This window comes from Schistocerca serialis, unplaced genomic scaffold, assembly GCF_023864345.2.
Source record: "Schistocerca serialis cubense isolate TAMUIC-IGC-003099 unplaced genomic scaffold, iqSchSeri2.2 HiC_scaffold_133, whole genome shotgun sequence".
Classification (NCBI taxonomy): domain Eukaryota; kingdom Metazoa; phylum Arthropoda; class Insecta; order Orthoptera; family Acrididae; genus Schistocerca; species Schistocerca serialis.
This window is the reverse complement of record NW_026047547.1, coordinates 125001-135000: the sequence shown is the minus strand read 5'-3', so window position 1 is coordinate 135000 and position 10000 is coordinate 125001. Positions and strand designations below refer to the sequence as shown.

The 10000-nt window shown below is 58.9% G+C and overlaps 2 non-coding genes and 1 pseudogene across 2 annotated transcripts; all 3 read left to right on the top strand.

Annotated features, from left to right (window-relative positions):
• The first annotated feature begins 2454 nt into the window (after positions 1 to 2454).
• Positions 2455 to 4363, top strand: LOC126439677 (small subunit ribosomal RNA). Its single transcript, XR_007581311.1, has one exon. It is a non-coding gene; the product is annotated as a small subunit ribosomal RNA (ribosomal RNA).
• Positions 4364 to 4716: 353 nt separating this feature from the next.
• Positions 4717 to 4871, top strand: LOC126439631 (5.8S ribosomal RNA). The gene has a single exon (XR_007581269.1). It is a non-coding gene; the product is annotated as a 5.8S ribosomal RNA (ribosomal RNA).
• A 188-nt stretch (positions 4872 to 5059) lies between these two features.
• LOC126439628 (large subunit ribosomal RNA) overlaps positions 5060 to 10000 on the top strand; it is a 7917-nt pseudogene continuing 2976 nt past the window's right edge.

The following is a 10000-nucleotide window of genomic DNA, read 5'->3' as shown; positions in this document are numbered from 1 at the left end:
GTTGTGCCTTAACCTAACCTACGTTGTGCCTTAACCTAACCTACGTTGTGCCTTAACCTAACCTACGTTGTGCCTTAACCTAACCTACGTTGTGCCTTAACCTAACCTACGTTGTGCCTTAACCTAACCTACGTTGTGCCTTAACCTAACTTATGTTGTGCCTTAACCTAACTTACGTTGTGCCTTAACCTAACTTACGTTGTGCCTTAACCTAACCCATGTTGTGCCTTAACCTAACCCATGTTGTGCCTTAACCTAACCCATGTTGTGCCTTAACGTAACCCATGTTGTGCCTTAACGTAACCCATGTTGTGCCTTAACGTAACCCATGTTGTGCCTTAACGTAACCCATGTTGTGCCTTAACGTAACCCATGTTGTGCCTTAACGTAACCCATGTTGTGCCTTAACGTAACCCATGTTGTGCCTTAACGTAACCCATGTTGTGCCTTAACGTAACCCATGTTGTGCCTTAACGTAACCCAATTTGTGCCTTAACGTAACCCAATTTGTGCCTTAACGTAACCCAATTTGTGCCTTAACGTAACCTAATTTGTGCCTTAACGTAACCTAATTTGTGCCTTAACGTAACCCATATTGCGCCTCAACCTAACCTATATTGCGCCTTAACCTGACGCACGTTGTCGCTGAACCTGCTCTGTAATTGTTATGCAACTCGTTAAATTAGTGTAGTGTTGCCTAACCGCAACCCTCGCAATATAGTTCGCTATTCGCACTGCCCGGTCCCCTGTGTATCGCGTCATGTTAAACACCTTGCAAGTGTTGCTGACTTTCCACATGCTCCTGCTATACACTGTAATGTGGATAGCAGCAGGACGTACATGCCCCCCCCCTTCCCCCCTGCCTTCGCAAGCTGGTCGTTGAGAAGTTTGCATGTTCAATGCCCTTCGCATGCCGACGTACTCAGCCTACGTTGTGGTACGGCCTGTCACCTGTCCGCGGATGTACGCAAAACCCACAAACTGTGCTGCACATTGGTCCGTATGTACTGAATGATACATCGTGGCACATGTGTGACCGTACGACGACTGCGCCTAGCAACGGCGGACCATACAGTCCAAATATTGTGGACGCAGCTACGTGTCGTCTCCCTTTAGGAGCTGGATTGCAGTGTGGTACGCCATTCAGACGTGTGGGAGGAACGGACGCCCTGGATGGCGATCAGCATGAGCAGTCTGTTGATGTAGTGGAGCGTGTATTCGGACGTAGTCGTCTCTTCTCACACACTGTGATAGCATGTTGCACCGCGTTCCACATCTGCGACATGCTGCAGAGGCCGGCTGACAGTCGTTCGCGCAATGGACACCGCATACGTACGGGGGCTACCTTCCACGTGTTCTCTAGGCGTGCACATGTTGTTGCGTCTATGTGGGCAGACGTAGTGTGTTGTGACACCTGACACAGGCATGCAATACTCGTTGCAAATGGCGATGGACGTCTACGTTTGCTGGTGACGTTACGCAAATGAACAACTGGTAACCCGTTGTGGTGCGGTTGTTCTCGCTAGAGGTGAATCAGTGTTGGCGACGATCGGTCGAGCTATTAACCGGTTGTTTCATGGATACCCACCATGCCCACGAACGTGAAAGGGGACCCACCATGCCCACGAACGTGAAAGGGGATCTGGGTGTGAGGCGATACGCGGCGGTGGCTGGGTGGGACCGTCCCCGGCCGGTGAGGGGGGGCCGCCCGGCGTGCTGGCAGCGCGGTGCGTGGGCGCACGCGCTACAGCCGGCTGGTGGGGGCGGCCAGTGGCAGGCGCGCCGGCCGACGGACGCGGCAGGCGGCGCAGCTGCGCGCCGGCGCCCCCTGCTCGCGGCGCCTTGCGGCCAAAGTAGGTCCTCGCGGGCCCGGTGCGAAGCGCGGTGGCCATCTGCAGTGTGCTGGTCCGATTGAGGACTGTGTGCGCTGAGGATGCGCCGCCGCCCGGCGCTCGGCGCCGCGACGCCGTCTGCTGCTCGGTCGCCCCAGCGGTTCTCGCAGGTGGTTTGTATCGCAGCTGTGCGGACGTGTTGGCGCGTGCGCTGTGCTGGGAGAGTTCGCTTCGGCACCCAAGTGGGGCTTTTGTCCTTCTGTGGCGCTGGCGTTGGAGCTGCCGGTCACCGTAGGTGGCGCGTGTTGTCTCCCGCCGGCAATGCCACGACAGCACGCTCCCGGGCCTCTGTCGGCAGCGGCAAGCTCAGTTGGGAGCACGGGTGGTCGCACCTAAAGCGTCTACTCGCCTAACTCCGGGCGATTGCGCCTCTCTCGAACCCGACCAAGTACTTAGGACGGCGCTGCGCGCCGCCGGGACATGAGAGGGTTTCGAGGTGTGTTGTGCAGGGGAGCTCAGCCTCCTCCTGTTTGCAGAATAATTGAGCGGACGCTTGCGTGTTCGCGCGGGCCCCCGGGACACACTCCCGGGCGGCCGGCTGCTCAGCTCTAGTTGACGCAGCTCCCTGGTTGATCCTGCCAGTAGTCATATGCTTGTCTCAAAGATTAAGCCATGCATGTCTCAGTACAAGCCGCATTAAGGTGAAACCGCGAATGGCTCATTAAATCAGTTATGGTTCCTTAGATCGTACCCACGTTACTTGGATAACTGTGGTAATTCTAGAGCTAATACATGCAAACAGAGTCCCGACCAGAGATGGAAGGGACGCTTTTATTAGATCAAAACCAATCGGTCGGCTCGTCCGGTCCGTTTGCCTTGGTGACTCTGAATAACTTTGGGCTGATCGCACGGTCCTCGTACCGGCGACGCATCTTTCAAATGTCTGCCTTATCAACTGTCGATGGTAGGTTCTGCGCCTACCATGGTTGTAACGGGTAACGGGGAATCAGGGTTCGATTCCGGAGAGGGAGCCTGAGAAACGGCTACCACATCCAAGGAAGGCAGCAGGCGCGCAAATTACCCACTCCCGGCACGGGGAGGTAGTGACGAAAAATAACGATACGGGACTCATCCGAGGCCCCGTAATCGGAATGAGTACACTTTAAATCCTTTAACGAGTATCTATTGGAGGGCAAGTCTGGTGCCAGCAGCCGCGGTAATTCCAGCTCCAATAGCGTATATTAAAGTTGTTGCGGTTAAAAAGCTCGTAGTTGGATTTGTGTCCCACGCTGTTGGTTCACCGCCCGTCGGTGTTTAACTGGCATGTATCGTGGGACGTCCTGCCGGTGGGGCGAGCCGAAGGCGTGCGACCGCCTCGTGCGTGCTCGTGCGTCCCGAGGCGGACCCCGTTGAAATCCTACCAGGGTGCTCTTTATTGAGTGTCTCGGTGGGCCGGCACGTTTACTTTGAACAAATTAGAGTGCTTAAAGCAGGCAAGCCCGCCTGAATACTGTGTGCATGGAATAATGGAATAGGACCTCGGTTCTATTTTGTTGGTTTTCGGAACCCGAGGTAATGATTAATAGGGACAGGCGGGGGCATTCGTATTGCGACGTTAGAGGTGAAATTCTTGGATCGTCGCAAGACGAACAGAAGCGAAAGCATTTGCCAAGTATGTTTTCATTAATGAAGAACGAAAGTTAGAGGTTCGAAGGCGATCAGATACCGCCCTAGTTCTAACCATAAACGATGCCAGCCAGCGATCCGCCGCAGTTCCTCCGATGACTCGGCGGGCAGCCTCCGGGAAACCAAAGCTTTTGGGTTCCGGGGGAAGTATGGTTGCAAAGCTGAAACTTAAAGGAATTGACGGAAGGGCACCACCAGGAGTGGAGCCTGCGGCTTAATTTGACTCAACACGGGAAACCTCACCAGGCCCGGACACCGGAAGGATTGACAGATTGATAGCTCTTTCTTGATTCGGTGGGTGGTGGTGCATGGCCGTTCTTAGTTGGTGGAGCGATTTGTCTGGTTAATTCCGATAACGAACGAGACTCTAGCCTGCTAACTAGTCGCGTGACATCCTTCGTGCTGTCAGCGATTACTTTTCTTCTTAGAGGGACAGGCGGCTTCTAGCCGCACGAGATTGAGCAATAACAGGTCTGTGATGCCCTTAGATGTTCTGGGCCGCACGCGCGCTACACTGAAGGAATCAGCGTGTCTTCCTAGGCCGAAAGGTCGGGGTAACCCGCTGAACCTCCTTCGTGCTAGGGATTGGGGCTTGCAATTGTTCCCCATGAACGAGGAATTCCCAGTAAGCGCGAGTCATAAGCTCGCGTTGATTACGTCCCTGCCCTTTGTACACACCGCCCGTCGCTACTACCGATTGAATGATTTAGTGAGGTCTTCGGACTGGTACGCGGCATTGACTCTGTCGTTGCCGATGCTACCGGAAAGATGACCAAACTTGATCATTTAGAGGAAGTAAAAGTCGTAACAAGGTTTCCGTAGGTGAACCTGCGGAAGGATCATTACCGACTAGACTGCATGTCTTTCGATGTGCGTGTCGTGTCGCGCAACACGCAGCTACCTGTACGGCTCGCAGTAGCCGTGCGCCGCGTGCGGAACCACGCGTTCGTCTCAAAACTAACGGCAATGTTGTGTGGTACGAGCGCTGAAGCGCTGGAGCGGCTGGCCTGCGGCACCTGGCGCCTGGCGCCGGTTTTGAATGACTTTCGCCCGACTGCCTGTCCGCTCCGGTGTGGAGCCGTACGACGCCCATCGGCCGTGAGGCCGTTGGACACTGAACGCTGGAACAGGGCCGCCACACGCCTCAGTCCCGCCTATGCAACTGTCTCGAAAGAGATGGTGGAAACTATGAAAAGATCACCCAGGACGGTGGATCACTCGGCTCGTGGGTCGATGAAGAACGCAGCAAATTGCGCGTCGACATGTGAACTGCAGGACACATGAACATCGACGTTTCGAACGCACATTGCGGTCCATGGATTCCGTTCCCGGGCCACGTCTGGCTGAGGGTCGGCTACGTATACTGAAGCGCGCGGCGTTTGCCCCGCTTCGCTGACCTGGGAGTGTCGTGGCCGCCTGTGGGGCCGGCCGCGTCTCCTTAAACGTGCGATGCGCGCCCGTCGCCTGGCGGTTCGCATACCGGTACTTACTCGGTAGCGTGCACAGCCGGCTGGCGGCGTGGCGTGCGACACCTCGTACAACGACCTCAGAGCAGGCGAGACTACCCGCTGAATTTAAGCATATTACTAAGCGGAGGAAAAGAAACTAACAAGGATTCCCCCAGTAGCGGCGAGCGAACAGGGAAGAGTCCAGCACCGAACCCCGCAGGCGGCCGCCTGTCGTGGCATGTGGTGTTTGGGAGGGTCCACTACCCCGACGCCTCGCGCCGAGCCCAAGTCCAACTTGAATGAGGCCACGGCCCGTAGAGGGTGCCAGGCCCGTAGCGGCCGGTGCGAGCGTCGGCGGGACCTCTCCTTCGAGTCGGGTTGCTTGAGAGTGCAGCTCCAAGTGGGTGGTAAACTCCATCTGAGACTAAATATGACCACGAGACCGATAGCGAACAAGTACCGTGAGGGAAAGTTGAAAAGAACTTTGAAGAGAGAGTTCAAAAGTACGTGAAACCGTTCTGGGGTAAACGTGAGAAGTCCGAAAGGTCGAACGGGTGAGATTCACGCCCATCCGGCCACTGGCCTCCGCCCTCGGCAGATGGGGCCGGCCGCCCGCGCGGAGCAATCCGCGGCGGGGTCGTGTCCGGTTGCCTTTCCACTCGCCGCGGGGTGGGGCCGTTCCGGTGTGCGGTGGGCCGCACTTCTCCCCTAGTAGGACGTCGCGACCCGCTGGGTGCCGGCCTACGGCCCGGGTGCGCAGCCTGTCCTTCCGCGGGCCTCGGTTCGCGTCTGTTGGGCAGAGCCCCGGTGTCCTGGCTGGCTGCCCGGCGGTATATCTGGAGGAGTCGATTCGCCCCTTTGGGCGCTCGGGCTCCCGGCAAGCGCGCGCGGTTCTTCCCGGATGACGGACCTACCTGGCCCGGCCCCGGACCCGCGCCGCTGTTGGCTCGGGATGCTCTCAGGCGGAATAATCGCTCCCGTCAGCGGCGCTTCAGCTTTGGACAATTTCACGACCCGTCTTGAAACACGGACCAAGGAGTCTAACATGTGCGCGAGTCATTGGGCTGTACGAAACCTAAAGGCGTAATGAAAGTGAAGGTCTCGCCTTGCGCGGGCCGAGGGAGGATGGGGCTTCCCCGCCCTTCACGGGGCGGCGGCCTCCGCACTCCCGGGGCGTCTCGTCCTCATTGCGAGGTGAGGCGCACCTAGAGCGTACACGTTGGGACCCGAAAGATGGTGAACTATGCCTGGCCAGGACGAAGTCAGGGGAAACCCTGATGGAGGTCCGTAGCGATTCTGACGTGCAAATCGATCGTCGGAGCTGGGTATAGGGGCGAAAGACTAATCGAACCATCTAGTAGCTGGTTCCCTCCGAAGTTTCCCTCAGGATAGCTGGTGCTCGTACGAGTCTCATCCGGTAAAGCGAATGATTAGAGGCCTTGGGGCCGAAACGACCTCAACCTATTCTCAAACTTTAAATGGGTGAGATCTCCGGCTTGCTTGATATGCTGAAGCCGCGAGCAAACGACTCGGATCGGAGTGCCAAGTGGGCCACTTTTGGTAAGCAGAACTGGCGCTGTGGGATGAACCAAACGCCGAGTTAAGGCGCCCGAATCGACGCTCATGGGAAACCATGAAAGGCGTTGGTTGCTTAAGACAGCAGGACGGTGGCCATGGAAGTCGGAATCCGCTAAGGAGTGTGTAACAACTCACCTGCCGAAGCAACTAGCCCTGAAAATGGATGGCGCTGAAGCGTCGTGCCTATACTCGGCCGTCAGTCTGGCAGTCATGGCCGGTCCTTGCGGCCGGCCGCGAAGCCCTGACGAGTAGGAGGGTCGCGGCGGTGGGCGCAGAAGGGTCTGGGCGTGAGCCTGCCTGGAGCCGCCGTCGGTGCAGATCTTGGTGGTAGTAGCAAATACTCCAGCGAGGCCCTGGAGGGCTGACGCGGAGAAGGGTTTCGTGTGAACAGCCGTTGCACACGAGTCAGTCGATCCTAAGCCCTAGGAGAAATCCGATGTTGATGGGGGCCGTCATAGCATGATGCACTTTGTGCTGGCCCCCGTTGGGCGAAAGGGAATCCGGTTCCTATTCCGGAACCCGGCAGCGGAACCGATACAAGTCGGGCCCCTCTTTTAGAGATGCTCGTCGGGGTAACCCAAAAGGACCCGGAGACGCCGTCGGGAGATCGGGGAAGAGTTTTCTTTTCTGCATGAGCGTTCGAGTTCCCTGGAATCCTCTAGCAGGGAGATAGGGTTTGGAACGCGAAGAGCACCGCAGTTGCGGCGGTGTCCCGATCTTCCCCTCGGACCTTGAAAATCCGGGAGAGGGCCACGTGGAGGTGTCGCGCCGGTTCGTACCCATATCCGCAGCAGGTCTCCAAGGTGAAGAGCCTCTAGTCGGTAGAATAATGTAGGTAAGGGAAGTCGGCAAATTGGATCCGTAACTTCGGGATAAGGATTGGCTCTGAGGATCGGGGCGTGTCGGGCTTGGTCGGGAAGTGGGTCAGCGCTAACGTGCCGGGCCTGGGCGAGGTGAGTGCCGTAGGGGTGCCGGTAAGTGCGGGCGTTTAGCGCGGGCGTGGTCTGCTCTCGCCGTTGGTCGGCCTCGTGCTGGCCGGCGGTGCAGGATGCGCGCGCCTGCGCGGCGTTCGCGCCCCGGTGCTTCAACCTGCGTGCAGGATCCGAGCTCGGTCCCGTGCCTTGGCCTCCCACGGATCTTCCTTGCTGCGAGGCCGCGTCCGCCTTAGCGTGCTCCTCCGGGGGCGCGCGGGTGCGCGGATTCTCTTCGGCCGCCATTCAACGATCAACTCAGAACTGGCACGGACTGGGGGAATCCGACTGTCTAATTAAAACAAAGCATTGCGATGGCCCTAGCGGGTGTTGACGCAATGTGATTTCTGCCCAGTGCTCTGAATGTCAACGTGAAGAAATTCAAGCAAGCGCGGGTAAACGGCGGGAGTAACTATGACTCTTGCGGTCTTGATGTGCGGTCTTGATGTAGTCGTGCTGCTGCTGCGAGGTGCCTTCCTTGGGTTATGGTTACAGGGAGAGTGATGCGCAATACATGGGCCTAGCCCTCTTAGCCTCTCCTCTCCTGCGGTCTTCTCCCCTTCTCGTGGGCCCGCTGATTTTCGCAGAGTGGAAGACCGCACCAGGGGCTTGGGGGGGTTACCAGCCCCCCCTCGCACTATCCCTTTTTTAGTTGGGGGCAGTATTCAGAGAAAAAGTGGTGGCCCTTCCGCTGAAGGTGCCACCCCAACTCCCCCAGCACCTAGCCGGCCAACCGGCCGTGCCGAAAATCTTGTAACTTTTGCAGCTGTATACGCCTGTAGTGAGTGCCACCGCAGCTTCACCACCAAGAACGGTCTCGGGGTCCATCGCCGCCGCCAACACCTTGCGGCAGCCAACGCGGAGATCGTCACGGAGAGGCATCGCGCGAGGTGGACGGAGGAAGAAGTCCTGTCGCTCGCCAAGGCGGAGGCCGAACTGTTCCTCGAGAGGGACGCCCGGTTCTTCTTTGTAAATCAAGAGCTCATCAGGATGTTCCCCGACCGAACGCTTGAGGCAATCAAGTGCCGACGGCGGCAAGCTGCCCACAAGCAGCTTGTCCGCCAATTCATGGAGGCGCTTGAGATCGGTCGGGGGGAAGAGCCGGCGTCCCGCCGGGGAGCAGCGAGCCCGCTGCCAGACGCGGGCGAGGCCGCTGCGCCGCCCGTCGACGCAGCCGAGGACTTCGCGGCCGACACCACCGGGCCGCCGCCGGAGGGGCCGACTGACGCCGCCATCTGGGAGCATCTGGCGGGGCTACCCGCTTCCGCCCAGCGTTTCTCTGCCCTGGATCGTGTCATAGGTCTGGGGCGGGGCACGCCGCCCGATGTCATCCTGGGCATGCTCCCGGATGCCCTTGCGTCGGTCGGGTCCAGAGGGGAGAGATCGATCACCAGGACACAGCGGCCGCGCCAACCATCGAAGCGGCCGCCTGCCGCGCCGCCGACGCAGAAGCGCAAGCGGCGCCGCTGGGAGTACGCGAGAACGCAGGATGCCTTCCGACGGTCGCGTGCACGTTGCGTGCGCGGCCTCTTGGATGGCACCCTGCTCCAGCCGCCACCTGCCATCCCTGGTCTGCTGGACTTCTGGGCGGACCTCTTCACAAAGAAGCCCGTCTCCACCGCGGGCTTCATTCGTGACCGCCTCCTCCCGCACTCGGAGCCTGTCGCTCTTGAGTGCCTATGGGGGCCGGTCACACATGAGGAGGTCGCCGCCGCGTTGCCGCCCAGGGGATCAGCGGCCGGGCCGGACGGCCTTACCCCAGCGGAGTTGCGGCGCCTGCCGCACGAAGTCCTGGTGAAAGTGATGAATCTCTTCCTTCTGGCCCGCGCCCTCCCGGAACGCCTGCTTCGCGCGCGGACGTCCCTTCTCCCGAAAACGGCTGCACCAACATCCCCCGCTGACTTTCGCCCCATTACGGTCTGCTCGGTGTTGGCGCGGACCTTTCACAAGGTTCTCGCGTCACGCCTGATGCGCGCTTGTGCTGTGGACGAACGTCAGCGGGCATTCATCCCTCGGGATGGGATGTTGGAAAATACTTTCATCTTGGACACTGCTCTCACCGACGCAGTTCGCTCCTGCCGCTCTGTCTTTGTGGCATCGATCGACGTTTCGAAGGCATTCGATTCGGTGGATCATGCTGCCCTTCGCCCTGTGCTGAAGGCGCATGGCCTACCGGATTGCTTTGTCGAGTACGTCGAGCGGTGCTACGAGGGCAGCGCGACAGTGATAGCGGACGGCGCCGGTGTGGGCGTGTCTGTGCAGCCAGCACGGGGCGTTCGCCAGGGCGATCCCCTCTCCCCCCTCCTGTTCAACTTTGCGGTGGACTACGTTTTAGGCCAACTGCCCTCCCACATCGGAGCTCGGATCCTCGGTCGCAGAGTCAACGCTGCGGCCTTTGCAGATGACGTCTTGCTGTTTGCAGCGACCCCGAGGGGCTTGCAGTCCCTCATCGACGCAGCTACCGCAGCCCTCGCCCACCTGGGGC